This window comes from Eptesicus fuscus, chromosome 8 (genome assembly GCF_027574615.1).
Source record: "Eptesicus fuscus isolate TK198812 chromosome 8, DD_ASM_mEF_20220401, whole genome shotgun sequence".
In the NCBI taxonomy this organism is placed as follows: Eukaryota; Metazoa; Chordata; class Mammalia; order Chiroptera; family Vespertilionidae; genus Eptesicus; species Eptesicus fuscus.
Genome location: NC_072480.1, coordinates 27,657,295 through 27,681,990, shown reverse-complemented (window position 1 = coordinate 27,681,990; position 24,696 = coordinate 27,657,295). Strand labels below are relative to the sequence as shown.

General features: G+C 35.1%; 1 long non-coding RNA gene across 1 annotated transcript; it reads left to right on the top strand.

Annotated features, from left to right (window-relative positions):
* Positions 1 to 4,461: 4,461 nt before the first annotated feature.
* Positions 4,462 to 22,624, top strand: LOC129150090 (uncharacterized). Its single transcript, XR_008556831.1, has 3 exons — positions 4,462 to 4,541; positions 21,474 to 21,524; positions 22,553 to 22,624. It is a non-coding gene; the product is annotated as an uncharacterized LOC129150090 (long non-coding RNA).
* The last annotated feature ends 2,072 nt before the right edge of the window (positions 22,625 to 24,696 follow it).

Below are 24,696 nucleotides of genomic sequence, written 5' to 3'. Positions count from 1 at the left end.
ACAATATAGTTAACATGTTTCTAGGGAAATATTAGTTATCATTTTCAAAATATTTTGTTAGTCATAGGAAAGCACAATCACTGAGGATGTTGTATATTGGTCACTATTATGCAATAGTACTCAAAGGATGATTTTTTTCTCCTTTTTTTGGCCAGCGACCTAATGCATTCTGATGTTGATGATTTGCTAGTGTCATAATTATGGGGCCTTTAGGGCTAAGTTTATGTCATTAATGTAGAAAAGCATCATTAAGTGATGCTCAAGTGTTGGTTTTTCTGGTTTACAAGGTATGTATTTGGGAACCTCATAAATTGATGTCTTTGAATCACACTTTTAGAAAAACCACTGATAATTTGAAAACTAAATATTGTGCTTTGGAAAAGACCTGTATTAACCTTCCATGAGAGAGCATTACCAACATGTATTTGTCAACATCTGAAAGTTGGAACCAATTATTCATAAATAATATACAGTTATTGTTGAACAGACAAGAAAGACAAAAGATTAATTTGATCTAAAAGTGTCTATCTCCTTTAGAAGATCTCTAAAGGAAATGTAGCCGTAGCTAGTTTGGCTCAGTGGATAGAGCGTCGGCCTGCGGTCTGGAGGGTCCCAGGTTTGATTCTGGCCAAGGGCACATGCCCAGGTTGTGGGCTCCATCAAGTATGGGACATGCAGGAGGCAGCCAATCAATGATTCTCTCTCATCATTGATGTTCTGATCTCTCTCTCTCTTTCTTCTCTCTCTCTCTCTCCCTTCCTCTCTGAAATCAATAAAAATATATTAAAAAAATAAAGGAAATGTGGAAACGTATATTCTCAGGTTACTCAAATGTAACCCCACCCTCATACTGCAAACTCAATTCCAAACCCAAGGACTCTTCTTTCCTTTGCATGTGCCATGGTTTCTTCCCATTTAGAATGCTACATATCTCCTTTCCCTCTCCTCCTTGGAGTAGAGGATGCTCATTCTTCAGATGGCACTTCTAGCACAAATTTTCCAGGGAAATTTTTCTTGTTTCCTCAGTGAAGAAGAGGTTCCTCTGTTACATGCTTCTAGCCTCCTTCTTAATATATATTTTCTTTTTTTGCTAGCCTCCTTTGTTTCATCTCAATGTTTTATAAAGCTTGTAAGTCAGCTGACTGACCTTCAAGGATGTCAATAGAGGATGGTGGAAAGAATGTCAATATGGGGATCAAATTGAGACATGGGTACAGCTCAGCAGGTACCAGGGCTGATGGGACAAGTAAAGGATTATAGGTAATGGTTGATTCCCAAAGGATAAGAGTGAAGCTCCCCCGTGCTCCCATCTAAAAATATTCTTCAAAGGAAGGAGAATGTAAAACTACAACCCTTGAAAATAATTCAAGAAAAACAAAACAAAACAAAAAAATAATTGGATTTACCCTGATATAAGTAGTTCATTTTCCTGCATTGGAAATAATAGAGACTTGATAGAGAATTTAATTGTATAAAAATGAAAACAAACAAACAAACAAACAAAATACAGCTGTATTTGTTCATTCTCTGTGAATGTTTTTGAAATTTAATTTATCTCAAAAATATATTTCTGAGGTTTTAAATTAATGATTGTTTCCCTCAATAGCTTATAAATTTTATTAGAAAGCATACTCTATTTTCTCTTTTCTTAAATATTATTAATTTTCACTGGCCTTTTTAATACAACAAATCATACACCATAACATTTTAATAAATATTGAATACTTAAGTCATAATTATGGGGTACAATTTATAAAAATGCAATATAACATATTTTCCATAATTAATCTAAGTTGATTGGAGATTATTCTCATTATTTAAAATTCACACAGAACTAATATTTTCAGAATTTATTTTGGTGTATGTTTGATATAGAGATGTACCTTACTTTTTTCTCACAAGGCTAGTAATTGTCACCATACTGTATATTGAAGCATCCATGCTTTTCCCACATTTAAAAAAAATTATAGAAATTAAATTATGTTATATCTGTTTGACATTATACAAAATAGCTATATGGACATTCACCACATTTAAAGAATATTTTATAAGGGTTAACTTAAATGGTAGTATATACTTAGGATTAAAAATTCAGTTTGAAAATATCAAGGAAATTTAATGTAGAAAGTTAGTCATTTGCAACAAAAGGTGCTAGAATAACTGAATATTCACTTGCAAAAATAAGGATCTAATTCTATATAATAAAGAGGTAATATGCAAATTGACCCTCATGCCCTTGCACAAGATGGCCACCCCCATGTGGTCAAAGATGGCCACCCCCACATGTGGTCAAAGATGGCTACCACAAGATGGCTGGCAAGGGAGGGTAGTTGTGGGTGATCAGGCCAGCAGGGGCGGGCAGTTGTGGGCAATCTGGCCAGCAGGGGAGCAGTTAGGCATCGATCAGACTGGCAGGGGAATGTTTAGGGGGCAATCATGCAGGCAGGCAGGTGAGCAGTTGGGAGCCAGCAGTCCCGGATTGTGAGAGGGATATCACACATGGATCAGGCCTAAACTGGCAGTCAGACATCCCCCAAAGGGTCCCAGACTGGAAAGGGTGCAGGCTGGGCTGAGGGACATCCCCCCCCCAGTGCATGAATTTCATGCACCAGACCCCTAGTCATAGATATTAGAGTTTCCATATATTAACTCAGATGGTTCATAGACCTAAACAATGTAAAATTATAAATCTAGAAGATAGTACCAGAAAAAAATCTAGATGAATTGAGGTTTAATGATGACTTTTTGAAATACAACACACACACACAAAACATGATCTATATAGAAAAGAATAAGTTGGATTTCATCAAAATTAAAAAGGCATTGCTAAGAGAATGAAAGTCAAATTACAGACTGGGAGACAACTTTCACAAAAGATACATCTAATAAAGGACCATTACCCAAAATATTCAAAGAACTCTTAAAACTCAACAATAAGAAAGCAAAATTACCAGCTAAGATTAGATAAAAGATCTGAACAGATAATTTACCAAAGAATATATACAGATGGCAAATAAACATATGAAAAAAATACTTAACATACATCATTAGAGAAGTGCAAATTAATGCAATGAGATATCACTAGACACCCATTAGAAAGGCTAACTCCAAAACACTGACAACACCAAATGCTTGTGAAGAAGCGGAACAGCAAGATCACACATTCAATTTTGGTGGGAATGCAAAATGGTACAGCCACTTTAGAAAACAGTTTGTTAGTTATTTACAAAGCTAAACATCTTAACATACAATCTGCCAATCACATTCCTAAGTAGTTACTCAAATGAGCTGAAAATGTATGTCCAGACAAAATCCTATACTCAAATATGTATAGCAGATTTATTCATACTTGCCCAAACTTGGAAACAATCTAAATGTCCTTAGTAAGGTGAATGGATAAACTGTAGTATAACCATAAAATGGGATATTTTACAGTGATAAAGAATTAAGATACCAAGCCATAAAAAGACATATATTTTACTAAGGTAAACAAGCAAATCTGAAAGGCTACATGCTACGTGATTCCAACTGTAAGACTTCTGAAAAAGAAAAAAAAAACTATTTAGAGACAATAAGAAGATCAGTATTTGCCCTGTTTGGGGAGAGTGAGGGAAGTATGAATAAGTAAAGACCAGAGGATTTTTATAGTGATGATACTATTCTTTATGACACTGTAATGTTAGACACATACCATTATACAGTTGGCAAAATCCTTATAATGCACAACACAAAAAGCAAACCCATTTATAAATATGAACTTTAATAATAATATATCAATATTATATATCCCAAGAAAACAGAAACACCAATCAGAAAGGATATATGCACCCCTATGTTCATAGCAGCACAATTTACAATAGCTAAGGTTTGGAGACAGCCTAAGTGCCCATGAGCAGATGAATGGATTAGAAAACTGTGGTACATCTACACAATGGAATACTATGCTGCTGTAAAAAAAGAAGGAATTCTTACCATTTGACACAGCATGGATGGAACTGGAGAGCATTATGTTAAGTGAAATAAGCCAGTCAGAGAAAGATAAATATCACATTATCTCACTCATTTGTGGAATATAATGAACATAAACTGATGAACAAAAGTAGATATAGAGACAAAGAAGCATCAAACAGACTGTCAAACTTCAGCAGGAAGGCAGGGGAGGGTTGGAGGGGCAGGGGTAAGAGATCAACCAAAGGACTTGTATGCATGCATATAAGCATAACCAATGGACTCAGACACTGGCGGGGGTAGGGGGGTTTGAGGACATGTGCCAGGAGGTGGGGGAGACCGGGGAGAGGTCAATGGGGTGAAAAAAGAGACATATGTATAGGAGTGAGTTGGGGTATCAAGTAGAGGGTGAATAGGGAGGGCTATTTGAAAACTGTAGTTTCTGCTAAATTTGTCTATAAACTTAAAACTGTTGTAAAAATAAAATCAACTAATTTTAAAATTTACTTTGAGGAATCTGAATTAGGAATGAACTTCTTAAGAAGATAAGCACAACAGATTGTATGATCCAGATCCATTTCTTCTACCTTTGGGTAAGTCATTTCATCATTTTCCCACCTACCACATAAAGTTATTGATTACAACGAGAATAGTGTTTGTATGAAGTAAGTTCATTTTTTTCTGTACAACCATCATCCATGAGAACAACTGAAACTGAAGAACAAGAGAGTGATATGATAATTAGGAGAAACATGTCTTAGGTGTGAAATTCTATGGCCAGAGAGTGTAATCCTGGTTTCAGGGGTACACCCTACATTGAAATTTGCAAGAGCTGTTCTTGGCAAGCACTGCTCTGTAATTGGTTAATTTCTCAGATAAGCATGTCTATTTATTTCCTGCATGCAGTGTCTATAAAAACTATTGATTCACTCAATTAATTTTGGGTAGACCATGAAATAATAGTAATTTCTGGAATTATTCAACCTTTCTTTGTTTGCTAGACATTCTTCTAAAAGTGTTTACATCTTATTTAATTTTCATAAAAATAATGCAATTCTTCTCGATTTTACTGAGGTTAATTGATTTAAATTGCTCATGTCACTCAACAAATAAGTAAAAAATAAAATTTGTAACTCAGCAGCCTGGTTTTAAAATCTGAATTCTTCAGTATGTTATATGACACCTTTATGACACATACATTCTACATATGCATTTTTTGTTTCCTGTTGTAGAATAGGATTTTAACTGGCTCCATAACATTAATTTTGTGTTTTCAAGCAATTTTATTGGGCTTCATGAAGATAGTGATATTAATAACATCACAGAGGACTCTAAGAATTAAGTGACCCAAAGCATGTAAAGTGTTTTGAAAAGTACTTGGACTAGAAAAATACATAATACATGTTATCTTTGTTATGTTTTAACTTTCACTCAGTCATTTTATCATTTTAATTTAACTTTATTATTGACTAGAGTCCTGGTGCACAAAATTTGTGCACTGGTGGGGGGTGTCCCTCAGCCCAGCCTGCACCCTCTCCAATCTGGGATCCCTCTCACAATCCGGCTCCTAACAACTGCTGGCTCCTAACAACTCACCTGCCTGATTGCCCCTAACCACTTCTAACAACTCACCTGCCTGATTGCCCCTAACCACTTCTGCCTGACAGCCTGATAGCCCCCAAACCACTCCCCTGCCAGCCTGATTGAGGTCTAACCACTCCCCTGCTGGCATGATTGACACCTAATTGCTCCCCTGCCAGCCTGATTGCCCCCAACTTCCCTCCCCTGCTTGCCTGATCACTCCCAACTGCCCTCCCCTGCAGACCTGGTTTCCCCCAACTGCCCTCCCCTGAGGGCCATCTTGTGACAATGTGGGAGTGGCCATCTTGTGGTGGCTATCTTGTGATGACTTGGGGGTGGCCATCTTGTGACACAAGGGTGTGAGGGTCAATTTGAATATTATCTCTTTATTATATAAAATTATGCTAACAACAACTTTTAAATATTTTGTCTTTATTATATTAAATTATTTTGTACATATGTATAGTATTTGAAAATGTCTTATAGGCATTAACAAAATCTACTTTACACTATAGGTGGGTCTATGATCACTAATAATAAGTTTGAGTTGAGAAGTTCTATTGTCAGAGAAGAGTAAGTGATAATACAGAATTGGGCATGGAACCTTGTCCATGTTAGGCTCTGAAATATTTAATGAACTAATGCATAATTAGCACTTATTTCAATAGTGCCCTACTAGAGAACAATGGTAGGAAATGACAATATTAGCCCCTCTATCATGTTTAACCACAAGCACAGAAGGAAATCCAGCCTAACTGAATACACATAATATATGTAAATCTAAAAGAAGTAGTAAATTAATAAATCTTTCATGGGTCCAAAGAAGTGTCTAGCAAAAAACTAGAGGAATAGTCACAGAAAAAGCAAGACCTGAATGCAGATTTGATAGGTTAATAAAATTGACTGAGGGGCAAGATTCTCTATTCATTAAGCCATGAATATCCCTTTTTTCTATATTATAATCTACTTAATATATTAAATACACTTAATGTAGATATATGTCAATTCATACATAGCTGATTAAGTTTTACTCAACCATGCTGCAATAATACTGCCTAACAAACAACTGCAAAATTCAGTGGCTTTAATTACACATCTTTATTCTCATGCTCACTTGACCTGACTATAGGTTAGTTATGGTTAAGCCAATCTAGCCTTCATTCTGCCTGGTGGCTCTACTCAAGGTGTGTGCCAACCACATTGACCTGGCTTTATGGTACGGGTTGAGTTTAGACTGGCTCTCATCCATCTTAGCTCAGTGTCTACTCAACGCAAATTCTTCTCATGATGAATGGCAGGAAGTCAAGAGGCCAATCCAAAGGCCTCTGCTTCTATTACATCCAATAACTTTCCTTTGGCCAAAATCAGTCATGTGTTCAAACCCAAGAACAATGGTACATTTATTAAAATGTCCCTCACCCTCTCTAGGGCAACACAAGAAGCATGCACTTTAGTCTAAGATCTACAAGTACACATATATTGCCATTTCAAAGAAGGAAAAAGAAAGAAACTTTATTAGTCTTCTCTAGGAAGGAATGATAGACTCTGAGCTAGCAATATCCAAAGCTGTTAGTCAGCTAGGTAAGAGAAAATAGAAGGTTAGAGAAGTATGAGACCCAGAAACAAGCTGAATGTGTTACTCTAGGAAGCATATTTGGGTCACTGCCTTCTTTAGGAGTAGAATCACATAAGAGTTGGAACAGGAAGTCAAAGAGTCAAGTAATGAAAACCTGGGCTAATAATTAGTTGGGCTCCAATGGCAGAGTAATAAAATTCAAATCTTGAGACTCTTTCTTAGCTGAAATGTGCATTCCTTTTATTAAATTGTAGTTACCTATAATAAAAAAAAATCTAATTTAAAAACCTCATAATAATTTGTAATGTCAAAAATTACTGCTCCTATCCCTGGCAAGTGTGACTTTGAGGTTAGTGTTGGCCCATGCACTGAAAGGTCATGGGTTCAATTCTCTGTCAATTCTCTGAACATACCTGGGTTACAGGTTTAATCATTGGCCCCAGTCAGGGCCAGTGAGGGAGGTAACCAATCAATGTGCTTCTCTTACATCAGTGTTTCTTTCTCTCTCTCTCCTTCTCCCTCCCTCCCTTTTACTCTCTCTAAAAATAAATGGAAAAAAGTATCCTAGGGAGAGGATTAAAAAAAAAAAAAAAAAAACTAGGAAAAGAAAAATGAAAAAGAAAAATTACTGCTCCTGGCTTTATAATAAGTATACTTTTATTTCATATGGTAGGCAAAATTCTAAGATGACTATCAATGATCCTCACTTACTTTTAATCCTCTTACCTTGAGAGTGATAGGATCTGTAACTTGCTTCTAACCAACAGAAAATAGCAACAGTAAAGGGATTTCAATGATGTAATTTAAGTATCTGTCCATCTGTCCAACTTGCTTTAAATTAATCAAAAGAAAGATTATCCTAAATGGGTCTTCCCTAATCAGGAGAGCTATTTTTTTTTAGAGAATCTAAGGGTCAGAGTCTGGAAGTGGGACATCGCTCTCTCTCTCTCTCTCCCTTATCTCTCTCTCTCTGACTTTATGGAAGAAACCTGCAATGAATTCTACCTCTGCAAAGAAATGAATTCTGCCAACAACAAGAAGGGTGTTAGAGAGAAATCCATTCCCAGCTGAGCCTCCAAATGTTACCTCACCTGCTGAGGGCCTGAGCATAGGACCTAGCTTGGCTGAGTAAAAAAAAAAAAAGTGTATGTTTTAAGCCTCTCAATTTGTGATAATTTTTTACACAAAAATAGAAAGCTGATACATTGCACTAGATTGTGAGTCAATAAACATTTAATAATGGACATCTGATAGAAGAAACCATCTCACTAGGTGACCAGACACATGAAGAGAGACCCAAGTTTATGTCTTTAGCATAAAATCTAAATGGGAGTTTCTATCTAAGGAGTGAGGCTACTTGATCCTTTCAAATATGCACTTAATATGATTACCTTAAAAGGTCATTGTTAATTAATACTCAAAATGACATAAGGAAAACAAATAATTTGCCTACTTGCACATTGATTGTATTATTTTCATTATCATCTTCATACTATTTCTTTCAAAAGATATTTAAATTCAATATTCTAAAAGAAAGAAAATAATGTACATCAGAAATATTGAGAAGGAAAGTGGAAGGGTTAAGTATTGGTGAACTCCAACCCCCATTTGCACAAGCTGTATATTTGATGTCACAAGTCAGTTTTACTGGAAAGCAAATGTGGGTGCAGGAGGGAAGGTATCAGAGGATGAAGGAATCAGAATGGGGCAGAGCAAGAAGTCACACTGCTATATAAATATCAACAAAAATGTCAGCTGGTCCATGGTAAACTCTAAAGCTAAAGTGACACTTTAAAGATGTCCTGAACTAGGGTCACTCTGTCCCCTGCATCCATTCATTGGATGCTGGCTACACGGGGAAGGGCCAATTCCTGGAGAAGGCCATTGCTGAGGGCTGACATCTGGTATCACTTATAGTAGCTGAAGAAGAAAAACCACGCTCATGATTTATCATTTAATATTTTATCATATTACTAGAGGCCTGGTGCATGAATTCATGCACAGGTGGGGTCCCTTGGCCTGGCCAGTGATTGGGGCTGATGAGAGCCATCTTGCCCAGTCCCGATTGGGGCCGATCATCCTGGGGGAGGGATTACAGGAGGTTGGCCAACTGGAGGGAGGGACCGCGGGAGGTTGGCCTGCCACAGAAGGTTGTCTGTGGGAGCTCACTGACCACTGGGGGCAGCTCCTGCATTGAGTCTCTGCCCCCTGGTGGTCAGTGCTCATCATAGCGACTGGTCAACCAGTTGTTCGGTCACTTAAGCTTTTATATAGATAGATAGATAGATGATAGATAGATAGATAGATAGATAGATAGATAGATAGATAGATAAAGTAAATACATTAAGCTGGGAATTGGGAGTACAAAGTAAATCAGTCACCATTTTCTTACATTCTAAAATAAGAAAAAATAACTAGTGTTTACTTTGTTGTCCCCATCTGTAAAGTAAGAATAATAGGAGCTGTGCTCTTTAGGACTTCACAGTAGGTTCCTGGACTTTAAAAAGAAAGAAAAATGCTAACAAACCAAAAAATTATAATGGCCTTTGAAGAAGATACAATAAATCTGAATTATGCTGAAATGAACAGTAATGGATTGCTATCAAATGATATATATTTAAGCAACATACTTAACTTCTTATAAACCTACTTGCAATTGGGCATTGTATCCTTCTTGACTTTGTCACATTGGGATTTCAGTTAAAGCCCAGACAGCTTGGTGTTGCTGAATACCTTTATTGATCTCTGCACTGAGTAAAAGAAAATTCAGTGGTGGCCATGAAATTCCTAGCCTGGCAGTCACAGTACAAGTGATTAAGAACCTTGTCTTTCACCTTAAGCACTACAATTCTGCCCTGGGAGCTTTAACACCTCACCTCCAGGCTCAGTCAAGTCCCAAGTGGCTGTGAATTGACATCACAAACACACCTCCAAATTTAACAAAGGAGCAAAATTGGGAGCAAATGCTGTAAGAAATGTTTGAGTTAGGATTAAAGAACAAGGAGAAACTTAATGAAATCATTTTAAAAGGCCATCAAGAAGAGAAACAAAACAAAACTGGACTCTCTTGTGACAGAAGCTCAGGCCGCAGGAGGAGAGCTCACTTGTGTCCAGATAAAGTACTATCATCCTTTACCTTAATGAACTCTGCTCTGACAAGTCTTTTATGACAAATTTTGTGCTCTAGCAGCAACTTCAGATCTATATGAGATTTGGAGCTCCATTTAAAGCCCTATCTGGCCCTGTCATGCTTGTGTGACAAGTTCTCTCAGTCCTCATCTGGGTCACTAAATGGAGATCCCATGATAGAGAAAGCTGACATCCCATCCATCTTGCTTTGCATGAGTGCGCCTCTGTCAGTGAAACTACATAACAATGTTAGTTTTATGCACTCTCCAGAAATGCAGCCATGAATTGGCTTCCAATGGCCCAAACAGGAGCCTCTTGCAAGTGTCAGTGTAGAGGAGGGTTATTCCGCTTAACAACCACAAGAAGCCAGTAATCCCTCCAACCCTCTACCATACAGTACTTCAAAGCTTTTGTACACCTCTTTTTTAATTTTAAAGGGAAGATTAATTGCTTTCCTTGTTTGAAACAAAGGGAAAAATATGTGAAAAACAAACTATTCAAAAGTAGATGATAAAGACAGTTCATTGTGCAGTTAATTACATTTTATTAACATTTCACTTCAAGTACTTGTTCAAAGAAGGAGGGGGGGAAATGCCAAGTTAAAATGGGAAAAATTTTCACTTTACAGTTGTGGCAGTCTTTTTGTAATTACATGTTTTCCTAATATTTCCTATCATTGTTTTTATTTGCAACATGTGTTATTTGATTTTTCTTACAGCAGTGTGTAAACAACAAAACAAGACAAAACCAGCCCCTGCAACTTGCATGTTTTCTTGTAAGACCTGAAACTATTCAGCATAAGTGACAAGTTGGATCTCTAGGACTCCGTAACACATTTTGCAGTTTTCACTAACTGCAGATATATTGCTCTAAGTAATTCCTAAATGACATAAAAATCAAATTAAAGGTGGCATTGTGAGCTATACAAAAAAAGTGACTCATGCACATAATCACAAAAAATCACAAAGTCTGTGTGACTTCATTACGGTGAATAAGGAAAGTCATATGAAAATGCCTAGACCTTTAAGAAGCTTGGAAATAAGAAACAGAGTATAACCCAGGTCTTTTCAACTGGAAATGCTTATTAACAATCAGCTTAGAATGGATTGTAAAGTTACTGGCCTCAAATAGAAATCAGAACAATTGAAAAGGAAAGAACAAGTTGTACTTAACTCTTACAAAAAAAAAAAAAAGTAACCACTGTATTAAAAAGGACAGGGTTGAAATTCTAAGACTTTGAAATGTCTTTAGGAGTAATATCTTTTCCCCTAAGATTTTTCTCCAACACACATTTTGTTATAATTCTTCTTGACCTCTTACCCACCGAGATGCTGGTATCTGCAGAGGAAATTTCATAGAAAGTATCCCCTTGAAATGAAGGAACTACTTACTTTTGCCCTTCACAGATATAAACTACATTGAAAACAATTTTATGTTGCTCAGCAACATTTAATATACCAGAATACAACCCCACCCCTCACCTGGCTCTTAAGAACAACAAAATTGAATTTCTTAACATGGCTTCTGATATCTATTTAGTTTAGATTAAATGTAGGTTAAAGTGTAATCTTTCTGCAATCTGATCACAGTTTCCAACAAATAGGAGAGCCAGAGGAAGGACAGGAAATAGAAAATTCCAAATTGCTCTAAGCGTGTTCATATCTAGACTGAGGCATACAGTCCCCAGTGGTTTCCTGTGCGAGCCTTGCATCCTCTAAAAGACGTGGTTAACTCCGAGTGAACTCCCTCTGAACTCCACTTGTCAAAGTAATGGTGAAATAACAACACATAAACAAAACAAAACAAGAGGCTGTGTTGCTGCTATTCTTAGCATCATTAAAAATTAAGTATGGCTGATTTAGAGCAAAAACGTTAATGCTGACAATTCCCTATTTTGTAATGGTTTTCCTTTAAAACTAGAGTCATTTTAAAACTACATTTTAAAGCAGTATTTTATTTCTTTTGTCCTATTGCTACATTTTAGTTTTTTCTCACATACTACTTTATCTATGAGATTTGAGATTTCCTTTAAGTGTATTACATTAAAACATAGCATAGAATCCTTTATGAAATACAAAAGCTAACATTATTTTCTATTTAAAATATCGATTAGATATTACATATAGTTGTATTAAAAATACTTATGTACATAATAAATGTTTGCACAAAACTTCAAATTTAGATTCTGAGGTATTAAGAAAATCGGGTAAGATTTAGTTTAAAGGTTGAAACAAAATTTTCATAGATCTGTAAGAAAAGACTGCGAACACCCGAAAACGTCCATATCTCAGAATGTAGTTTTGAGGTCTCCTTGCTAATAAAATGATTTGCAAGCCCAACATACGTGTCCCTATTACCGGTCCTATTTTCTGAAGAAAAATGAAATTTAGGCAGCTCTGACAAATTAGAACAGGTGCTCCACGTCAAGTTTTATGTGTTCACTCTCTATTCAATTTAATATGCATAGTTTATTACTTCTCTGCTATAAATATCAGTCAAGTTAAAATATTATAGACTACTAGAGGCATTTGATTTTTTGATAACTTTAAAAAATGCCTACAGTAAGTCGGATGAAAGTACAGTCATGAAATTTGAGGTGTTTATATGATCACTGTCAAATTAGGGCTAATTCAGCAGCCTCCCCGCCACTATATAAGTAGTCATGTGATTGCCCCTTCTTGTGTTCTTTTGGCCTGGTAAAATAGGAAGGAAAATTCTCAGATAGTCACAGATTTTAGAAGTATTGATATAGAATTAATATTTACTGCAGGGTCAATAGACTATATATGTTTTCTCTTAGGATGTCATTTTTGCACGGATCTTTGCTTCACAGTCTGTTCTCCAGAGTTCTTCCTCAGGTTTTGAGTTATGCCCTGTTATTTTCATATTTTGGTTTTTGAACATCCTCTCTTTGGCATTTTCTTCCTCTACCTTTCTCTTGGTGAAACCCTAATCATATTTCATTTCTTAGGTTGTATTTTCCTTCTGCCATCTCAGGGTAAAGTAAACGCCACCTCCTATGCCCCAAGAGCAACATACCCTTCTCCACTCAGAACACTTTCATGTGGTATCATTTGTGGACCTAGAAAACATTTCCTGTATTCATAGATATTACATATTCACACAATACCTTGTCTGGTACATAGTAGGTCTTGACTGAATAAGGGCCACTATCTGCACTATAATCCCATATTTTAACACTCCCTCCTTTGTGCTACATGCTCTGGTCATTTGGAAACACTTGTCATCCCTCAATATTCTGTGGTCTCTCCTATTTCTAACCCTCATTTCGTTTTACTCAGAGTCACCTTACATCTTACACTTCCTACTGCACTCACCTGACTAGGTCTTACCCTTGTTCAGGATTCAAATCAACTATCACTTCTTCTGGGAAGCCATGCATAATCTTTCATCAACCCATTGCTGACAAGTATGCTTGTCTCAGTGTCCTATTGGTATCCTCAATCAAACATTATGTAGATAACACTACATTGAAACCATCCAAAATGTTTGACTCCCTCACTTGATTGACATATCATAAAGGCAAAGGTGACGCCTTACTTCTTTATACCCTGTACTCGATGTTGATACATGGAAGATGTTCAAATATATAGAAGATCCTCAAATGGATTTACTTATATTAAAAAAATTCAGGCCCCCAAATTTACTATGTATATATATTTTTGACAAGTGACTTTATATTTCTGTACTTTTTTTGTTATTTTGAAGTGGGAAAGATAATACCTGATGGATTTGTAAACAGACAGTCTCATTCCCCCTGACATCATATTTCCATGCAGACAGATTTCAGCTGGAGTAGCACAGCTTATCTCGCCCACCCTCACTCACACATCCCTATGGAAGAAGTAGCTTATCTGGTGATGAATCTGGGGTTATATTTATTTTATTTATCTTTCTGTTGCTCAGTGTATATTCTCCACACGTCAGTAAGAGATGTCCCTATAATTGTCCATACAGCCTGAGACTGTATGCGTAAGACTGTGTCCTTCACAGGTAAAGAGAACAAAAGCCCCTTTGGCCACATATCTGAAACCACATTTATCTATTGGCTTTCTTTCCTACAACAGTAACACGTTTTATCCTTGTTTACCAACATCCATGATAACTCTCCAGGAAAGGATATGGTCACTGAATTAGGTGTGCAATAGATTTTTGAGGTGCCAATATTGCTGAAAGAAATGTGGTTGCAAGATTGAACAGGTGGAACACTCTTACCCGGATGCAGAGTTAAGGCTCTCTGTAAATCCCAAGTGAGTCTGTTAAGGGAGTCAGTCATACATTGGGCAGGAATGGCTAGGCTATTGCTCATGCATGGGCTGGTGTCTGCTCTGCAGAATGTGAACTTGGTTTTAAAGCTGAAGCATACCCAGGCCTCCATCAGCCAATGCCTAGGACTAGCGTTGCACCTCAGTTCTCATAGCTGGGCAGTACAGCATGTCCGGTCTTGCAGTAGGCTTTGAGAAGTGCATCTCTGTGTCTTCCACAGCATTTGACATCAGTCCCTCTGTGCAATACAAGTTCCACAAGTGCATATATTTTTGTTTTATTCACTGGTTCATCACCAGTTTCTTTAAAAGTAACAAGTATGAGTAAGAATTAAGCAAATACTTGTTAAATTAGTGAATTTTTCTGATTTCTATGTCCATCTCTCATTTTGTTCCAAATATTTGTAGGGACAAAGGATATAATTTACTGGATCCTCTCAAATTAGACCATATACATGGCCTATTTATTAGTATTCTAGTAAAGATCATATTCAATAAAGTATATAATTTGACATTAAAAATGTCAAAGCATGCCGAAACCGGTTTGGCTCAGTGGATAGAGCGTCGGCCTGCGGACTGAATGGTCCCAGGTTCGATTCCGGTCAAGGGCATGTACATTGGTTGCAGGCACATCCCCGGTGGGGGGTGTGCAGGAGGCAGCTGGTCGATGTTTCTCTCTCATCGATGTTTCTAGCTCTCTATCCCTCTCCCTAAAAAATCAATCTCTCTATCCCTCTCTGTAAAAAATCAATAAAATATTTAAAAAATGTCAAAGCATTGCACAAATGTCCAAAATGAATACCGTTTAATACAAATGTCATTTTAAATTTACTACTTCTGTCCTTTCATTTTGTTTCTTTTGTTTTTTAAATTGAGATATGATTGATATAAAATTATGTTTCAGGTATACAACATAATCATTCAAATATATTGAGAAATGACCATCACATTAGGATACAGCACATGTAGTTACAATATTCTTTCTTGTGATAAGAACTTTACTTTTTTAGCAACTTGCTAATATATAATACAGCACTAGTAAATATATTACCATGTTGTACATTACATTACCATGACTCAATAATTTCTTCCTGTTTTCATATTAGTTGTGTTTAACAAGTGTCCATTTTTGCTTTTCAATTTATTTCCTACTATCCTAGAACTCCTTATTTTTCAATTATCATTTCCAAAACAAAATAGTGGCAGTCCTATATGAAGAAAGAAATAGAACAATTTCCATGGCTTCCAATGAGAAAAGGATACACTGAAAAAGAGGTTCTAGGGGATTATTTTGTTTACTGATTCTCTACCTGTTTTGACATGGAATTTTTACTTAATTATCAGTGAAGTATTGCTTTCTAAATTAAATGTGTTTATTAATTTATTCAAATTTTGTAAAACTTCCTTTACAATAAAGTGGAAGGAATTTTAGAAATGGTATATTCTGTATTTGCACAGTACCCTTTGCATTTTTAGCATCAACTTAGATATTACTTACCTCTACAGAAAGAAAAGGGCTGGCACCACATAAAAGCACATCTGCTGTCACAACTATTGTCACAGGTCCCTTTCTTTCTCCAAAATGGCAGCAGAAAAGCTGTGCACGGAACAGAATCCCAAAATGTGGGAGCTTGCCCAGGTGCCCCATTGTCCTTTCTGTCATCCTATAAATTAAACAAAAAGACAGCAAAGGCAGTTAGCTAAAGATATGACTGCCAAAGTAATAAATAACATGTTTAATGGCATGTCTTTTTCAAATGGAAATGTCTTGATACTCAGCAAAAGAGACATATTAATTTTAACATACAGTGAAACTGTGTATAGTAGCAGCAAGTTTCCTTATAGACGTGATCGACTAGTTTAGTTCTAATATAGTAAGTTCTAAAAATCTGTGTAGTGTAAAGGAAAAAGTTAGCATTAGAGGCTGAGAGGGGAGATATGCTAAAGTGAAAGAAACATAAGTTTGAAACCTAATATAACCAAATTAGAATCCTTATTCTGGTATTTTATCATTGGAAGATATTGTTTTATTACTTAACTCTCAACTTTTCAGTTTCTTAATTTGTAACCTAAAGATAACATTAAACATCTTATATAAATGTTGTAGCTGTTAGAAATAGTCATGATGTCTGAAGCAAAGGCATTTGACAAAGAAAAGCTACATCTACTAATAGTATTGCCATATGTAAAACACCAATAAGAATAGTAGCAAAAACATAAACACTATGTGTTTCTAAATATAAATTGGTATAAATTAGTGGAGAAAATTTTAAGTAGATTTTATATTTATGTCTTTAGTCCTACTTGCTCAAATTTTTGAATGACATAAGTTTTAAAGGTTTAGCTAATAAACTCTATATCAGAATCAGCATATCAAAATAAATAGTAAAACACATAATACAGCATAGTAAAGCAAACTGATAAGGAAACAGTGACTTTATATGACACTAGACCAGATGGGTTTAATTGATACCTTCTGAGCATTTCACCCCAAAGCAGCATAATATATATTCTTTTCAAATGCACATGGAACAATTTCTAAAACCATATGTCTTAGAAAAACAAGCCTCAATAAGTTTAAAAGGATTGACATAATATTAAGCATCTTCTCTAACCATAATGATATGAAACCAGAAATCAATCACAAGAAAAAAAAACTGAAAAATACACAAACACATGGAGGCTAATCAACATGTTACTTAACAATGAATGGGTTAACAATAGATCAAGAAATAAATTAAAATATACTTTGAAACAAATAAAAATGAGAACACAGCAACCCAAAATCTCTGGGACAGAGAAAGCAGTCCTCAGAGGGAAATTCATAACATTACAGGCCTACTTCAAGAAACAAAAAAATATCACAAAAATTATAACTTTACACTTAAAGGAACTTAAAAAACAACCAACAAATACTAAAATGAGTAGAAGAAAGGAAATAGTAAAGATCAGAGCAGAAATAAATAAATAAAGCCTAACAAAGCAATACAAAATATTAATGAAACCAAGAGCTGATTCATGGAAAAGATAAACAAGATTGGCAAATCTTTAACCAGACTCATCAAGAAAAAAAGGATAAATGACCCAATAAATAAAATCAGAAATGAAAGAGGAGAAATAAAAACGGACACCAAATAAAGATAAAGAGTTGTAAGAAAATTTGATGGAAAGCTATATGCCAACTAATTGAGCAATTTGGAAAATATAGATAAATTCCTAGAAATACACAATCTTTCAAAACTGAATCAAGAAGAATCAGATAATATTAATGGACAGATTACAACTAGTAAAATTGCAGCAGTAATAATAATAAAAAAACCTCCCAACAAACAAAGTCATGGACCAGATGACTTCACAGGTGAGTTCTGTCAAACATTCAAGGAAAAACTAACACCTATATTTCTCAAAATTATTCTGAAAAATTCAAGAGAAGGAAAGACTCCCAAGCTCATTTTATGAGGCCAACATAATCCTGATTCCAAAATCAGATGAAGACTCTACAAAAGAAAATAAATTATAGGCCAATATCCTCGATAAATGTAGATGCTAAAATCCTCAACAAAATTTTAACAAACTAGATCCAACAACATATTAAAAAGATCATATAACATGATCAAGTGAAATTTATTCTGGGGATGCAAGGTTAGTATAATATTTGTAAATCAATAAACATGATACACCATATAAAAAATGAAGGATAAAAATCACATGATCATATCAATAGATTCAGAAAATATATTTGATATAATCCAGCATGCATTGATAATAAAAAATATCAGCAAAGTAGGAATAGAAGGATCATGCCTCAATATAATAAAGACCATATAAGACAAACTCACAGCCAACATCATACTCAATGAACAACAAATAAAAATGTTTTTCTTAAGGTCAGGAACAAGACAGGAATGTCTGCTTTCTCAACTCCTATTCAACAAAGTACTAGAAGCCCTAGTCACAGCAATAAGTCAAAAAGAAGAAATACAAGTAATCCCAATTAGAAAGGAAGAAGTAAAACTGTCATTATTTGTAGGTGACATGATACTGTATACAGAGAACCTTAAATATTCCCTCAAAAACTGTTAGAACCCATAAATTAATTCAGTCAAGTAGCAGGATAATCAGTTTCATTTTTATACACTAATAATGAACCATCACAAAGAGAAACTAAGAAAATCACATTTACAATTGCTTAAAAAACACACACCTAGAAATAAATTTAACTGGGACTATAAAAGACCTGCACTCAGAAAGTTATAAGACACTGTAAAACAAATTGAAGAAGATACAAATAAATGGAAGCATATACCATGTTCATGGATAAGAGGATTGACATAATTAAAATATCCATACTACCCAAAGCAATCTATAGATTCAACACAAATTCTACCAAGATACCAATGGCATATTTTATAGAACTAGAAAAAAATATTCCAAAACTTTATATGAAACAACTAAATGTTGAATAGCAACAGCAATCTTTGAAAAGAAGAGCAAAGTTGGAAGAATCATGCTACCTCATACAAAACTATAATACAAGGTCATAGTAATCAAAACAGCAAGGTACTGGTATAAAATAAAATAAAAAGATACATAGATTCCCCTCTCCCCCACAGGAACTTATATGAATAGCCATGGACACAGACAATAGTATGGTGAAGACCTGGGAGGGGCAGGTCAGGTTGGAGGTCGTCAATGGGGAAAAAAAAAATCAAAGGGTACAACTGTAATACTTTCAACAATAAAGATAATTTTTTAAAAAAAGATATATACTAGTAGATCGATGAAACAGAAGACAGAGCCCATAGTAAATCAATGCCTTTATGATCAATTAACATTTAACAAAGGAGGCAAAAACCTGCAATGGACTAGAGAAAGTCTATTCAATAAATTGAGTTCATACAATTGGACAGATATGTGTTAAAAAAAAAAGGGGGGGGGAACTAAATCACCTTCTAACACCGGACACAAAAATAAACTCAAAATGAGTTAAAGGCTTAATTCTTAGACTCAAAACTATAAAAATCCTAGAAGAAAAGCTAGGCAGTAAAATCTCAGACATTTCTCATAGCAATATTTTTTTTCTGATATATTGCCTCCAGCAAAAAAAACGTAAACAAATGGGACTACATCAAACTAAAAAAACTTTGGCACAGCAAAAGAAATCGTCAACAAAATGTAAGCCCAACCCACTGAATGGGAGAACAGAAACACCAATGATACATCTAACATGGGCTAAATATCCAAAATTTATAAAGAACATATAAAACTCAAAAAAACACAAGCAATCCAATTTAAAAATGGGCAAAGGACTTTAATAAACACTTCTGCAAAGAGGACATAAAGATAGCCAAGAGACATATGAAAAGATGTTCAATGTCACTAGTCATCAGAGAAATTCATTTAATACCATAATGTGATATCACCTCACACATGCACTGTTGGTGGGAATGCAGATTGGTGCAGCCACTGTGGGAAGCAGTTTGGAGTTACCTCAAAAAATTATAAATAGAACTGCCTTATAACCCAGCAATCCCATTTGTGGAAATATATCCTAAAAACCCTGAAACACTAATTTGAAAGAATATATTCATGCCCATGTTAATTGCAGTGTTATTTACAATAGCCAAGATTTGGAAGCAGCCCAAGAGCCCATCAGTAGATGAGTGGATAAAAAAGCTGCAGAATATTTACACATTGGAATACTATTTAGCTGGGGGAAAAAAAGGAAATCTTAGTTTTTGCAACAGCATGGATGGACCTGGAGAGCATTCTCCTAAGTGAAATAAGCCAGTTAGAGAAAGACAAGTACCATATAATTTCACCCATATGTGGAATCTAATGAACAAAATAATTTAACAGCTGTCAAAGGAAAGGCAGGTATATGGGCTGGATGGTAAAGGTGAAGGAATTAAGAAAAAAAAAAATCAGAGTCACAGATAACAGTATAGTGATAACCAGAGGCAAAAGGGGCAAAGTAGAAAAGAATGATGGAAGGAGACTTGACTTGGGGTGGTGGACACATGACACAATATACACATGATGTATATTAGAATTGTATTCCTAAAACCTATATAATTTTATTAACCAATGTCACCCAAAAAGTCAATAAAAGTAAATTTATAAAGAAACAAATAAGTTCTTTAAAAACCAAAAATGTATTTCTTCTTACACACTTAATCATTTCTCAAAAGTAAACTTGATAGGTGTACAATATACATACATACAATAGAGAGTAAATATTTTATATTCCTTGTCCAAGACATTATAATCTACCAGTATAACCAAAATTTGTGTTCACAGTCATTTTGTGTTTTTTTGTTTGTTTGTTTGTTTTTGTTTTGTTTTGTTTTTCAGAAACATTACTGCTTAGGGCCAAATTATGAATTTTCTTTAACTTATCCTCAGTGGTTTAGTTACAAATGTAGGACAGTCAGGTACTTTTAATCTTATATTTATTTATTTTTTAGTTGAGGCTTTTATCCCTATTAAATTTCATCTAATTAATTCCAGCCTATTTTTTAGTCTTTTAAGGTGACTCTGTCCCAACAATATATGTAATATTTTCCAGTTTTCTGTCACCTACAAATTTAATAATCAGTCTTTATCTCTTGCCATTAACTTCAAAGATAAAAATGATAAACCCTAGAAAAACATAAATCCTTGTGGCATTTTACTGGAGATTTCCATTGCCTAACTGTTTGCATGAGGACATTAAACCAGGTGTGATTTTCCCTTTTTCTGCCATTACCCAACTTATATTCCACATGTTTATAATCAAGCAGTCATGAATGCATTTAGAATGCTTTTCTGTAACTATAGATAATAGTAAAAGTCTGTCCACTAATTTCCCCTACAATAATTGTATAGCTTCTTGCTCTGTGCACTTATTGCACTGTTTTTTGCCTATAATATAATACCTATGCAAATTATCTTAGAGTAATTTGTTTGCATAGCAGGTCATGCAGTGCTGCTCACTATTTAGTAGCTGAATCAATGAATGAGAGGTAAGCTAGTTTAATATCTTAGTCAAGGACCCTAACAGAAAATGACACAGGAATGTTGTTCTGTATACTGAATGACTTTTGGCAACATTTAAAATCTTCGCAAAAATGATTTAGTATATTAAGTTCATCACATGACTATAAGTTGTACAGATGACAGGAATTGCTACTTACGTTTAGAGCCAGAAAAACCACAGTAACTAAAAATTATGACTGCTCCAGGGTCTATGGCAAAGCAATTTAAAATAGTACTCACATGTCCTACATTATAGAAATGTTCCACTCAAATCAGGGACACATCTGTCAAGTCAGGGAAGCTGCTTGGGGGTATATCCTGCTTTGCCAATGCAAATTAATGTAGCGATTTAGAATTAATGTTTTGTGTTACATGCATTCAGTTGTTTGCTATTTTTTGTAATAATAGTGTGTGAGACTGTTTTTCTCATTAAATATTTACCATTTATCAGCTACTACTAGGTATTCTGCTACGTATGCATAGTGCTGTATAGGCTCTACAAGAGGCATTAAGGATAAAATATTTAATTTGCTATTTGTAGTACAGAGATGTAGTGAACATCTCTCCTCACTCTTGGGAGCTCACCATCTATCTAGGAAAGACATGCATGGGAAAATTAAATAGCCAAGTACGTCCATGATTAAGTTTAACCAGTAGTTTTGTAATGTTACCATAATGCTATTTTTAATTTTCTAATAATCCAACATGTGTTTAATGAATGGCTGCCATGTACTTGTTATGAAATCACCACACTGAGCAAAAACAGCTTATCAAGTTATAACTTAACAGTAGAAACGTTAAAGAGGAGAGATTGGTAGGGTTGTTTGGTCAGTAGATGATCTGTAAGGACATTGAACCTCTGCTGCATTTTGGAAATTGAATAGTCACAAAAGGGAGGAAAGCTCGATTCCAGGTTAGAGAATAATTGACATTGCCTATAGGGGGAAGTGACAAAAATAAATGTTTCTTCTTATGAGATGCTGAGGTTTTCTTCTTCTTTTGTTCAATCTTCCAGATACATCAAATAGAAGAGATAATGATACAGATTTCTACTGAGAGAGACCAAGGCTTGCACTAGATGGATGAGGACAATACTGTATTCTGATTAAATGTCTTAGCATCCTTTGAAAAGTAAAATATTTACTGCTCTTTTACTTGAAGAATTTTTTTAGTTCAAAACCCGAACATCTCCTTTATACACTCTGAATTTAAATGTCAAACCTGGTGTGAAGACTAAAATAAAACACAACTTAAAGAGAGAAAACTCTCATACCACAAGCTTCCAACTCACCTAAGAAAGGATACTGTGGTGCATTTTTAATGCTGCCTGTCATTCACTTGGCAAATTACAGGTCTTCCAATGATCACTGATGATCCGTCACTGCCATAACAACAAAAGCACTGACTTAGTGACACCGCTGGTGAGAGAATGACACATTTCTTATAAATACCATAGTTGGGAGATTAGTGTAAATTTTGAAATAAGCAACAAAATAAATCACACTTTGAAAATGCAATTGAAGTATGTCAAATTACTTCTGTGAAAATATGTTTCAAACTTATGTGTAGTCCAACTTTCACTACTTCATTAAAAATTCAGAAGAGATGATTAAATGTACACATTTGAACTTTAAAATTCTACTTAGTAATTATCTTGAATGGATGGTGTATCACTTCTTAGTTTTAATCAGAATTCAGAAAAATAAATAAAAAACACAAAAACTTCTCAATTTAAAAACATAATTGAAACATCCTTTTTATAAATGGCAGTTCCACTGTATGAGAAATCAGAAACATTGTCCAACCATCATTACTTTATCACTTCATAGATAGAAATTAAAATTTCTTCTAACTATTTAAATTTATATCTAAAATCATATTTTAATTATATTACAGATTTTATAAAAATAATAGCAAGTTTTATAATTAATTAAAATAAATTAGTGTGTGCCTCTTTTAAAAAATAAATCCTAAAACTAAAACATATATCTCATTTTAGTTTTATATTATATAAATAAAAAAGAATATGTAAGTAGAATAGAAAATATATAACTACCCATAATTTATTGAATTATCTATAAATTTTTCTAATGGCTAGCATTCAACACCTTGAATTTCATTTGAGTGAGTATTCATTATGAGTAATTAGGAATGCTGATCTTCAGCTGACTAGGATTTAGAACAGTAATGGCTTCAAGGTAACACACTGGAGGAGTAGCTCCATTTTTGTATACTACTCATTGGAATTGTAATTTTACAATATTTTATTGTAAAATTAGAGGCCCGGTGCACAAAAATTCATGCACTTAGTCGGGAGGTGTTCCTCAGCCCAGCCTGTGCCCCCTCGCAGTCTGGGAGCCCTCAGGGGATGTCCAACTGATGGCTTAGGCCCGCTTCCTGGGAGGCGACTGCTGGGCCAATCAGGGGATGGCACCAGCCGGTGAGCGGCTGGCCCTGCCCCCCATTGCCCCTCCACCACCTCTGATCACTGCCGCCCCCAATCACCGTCCCCTCCCTCTGCCTGCTGGCACTGTCTTGGCTGGCCTAGCACCACCCACTCACCAGCTCCACCCCACCTGCTGACTGGTCATTCTGCTGTTCAGTCTATTTGCATATTAGGCTTTTATTATATAGTACTAGTAGCCCGGTGCACGAAATTCGTGCACATTGAAAGGGAATTAATTAGATGAAATATTTTAATATTGCTATTTGCCCTTTCTCTATAATAAAAGTGTGAGAGATAAAAGGAAATGAGTACAATGTATATGAAAATAATACATAAATTTATTAATAAGTAAACAATAACAAACTGATATAACAATAACAAACTCATAATATAAAAACAACATTGATGCAAATAATGATTGATAAAGTGATTAAACTTATTCTAATATCTTCCTGTATACCACATTAAGAGTAAAAACACTTTCAGAGTGCTTGACTAATTTCCCTTGAGATAAAGTATTTACAGCTTTAACTTTAACGTAACATGCTCTTTGAACTCAAGAGAAAGCAACAGCCATAACTGGTTTGGCTCAGTGGATAGAGCATCGCCCTGTGGACTGAAAGATTCCAGATTCGATTTTGGTCAAGGGCATGTACCTTGGTTGCGGGCACATCCCCCGTAGGAGGTGTGCAGGAGGCAGCTGATCGATATTT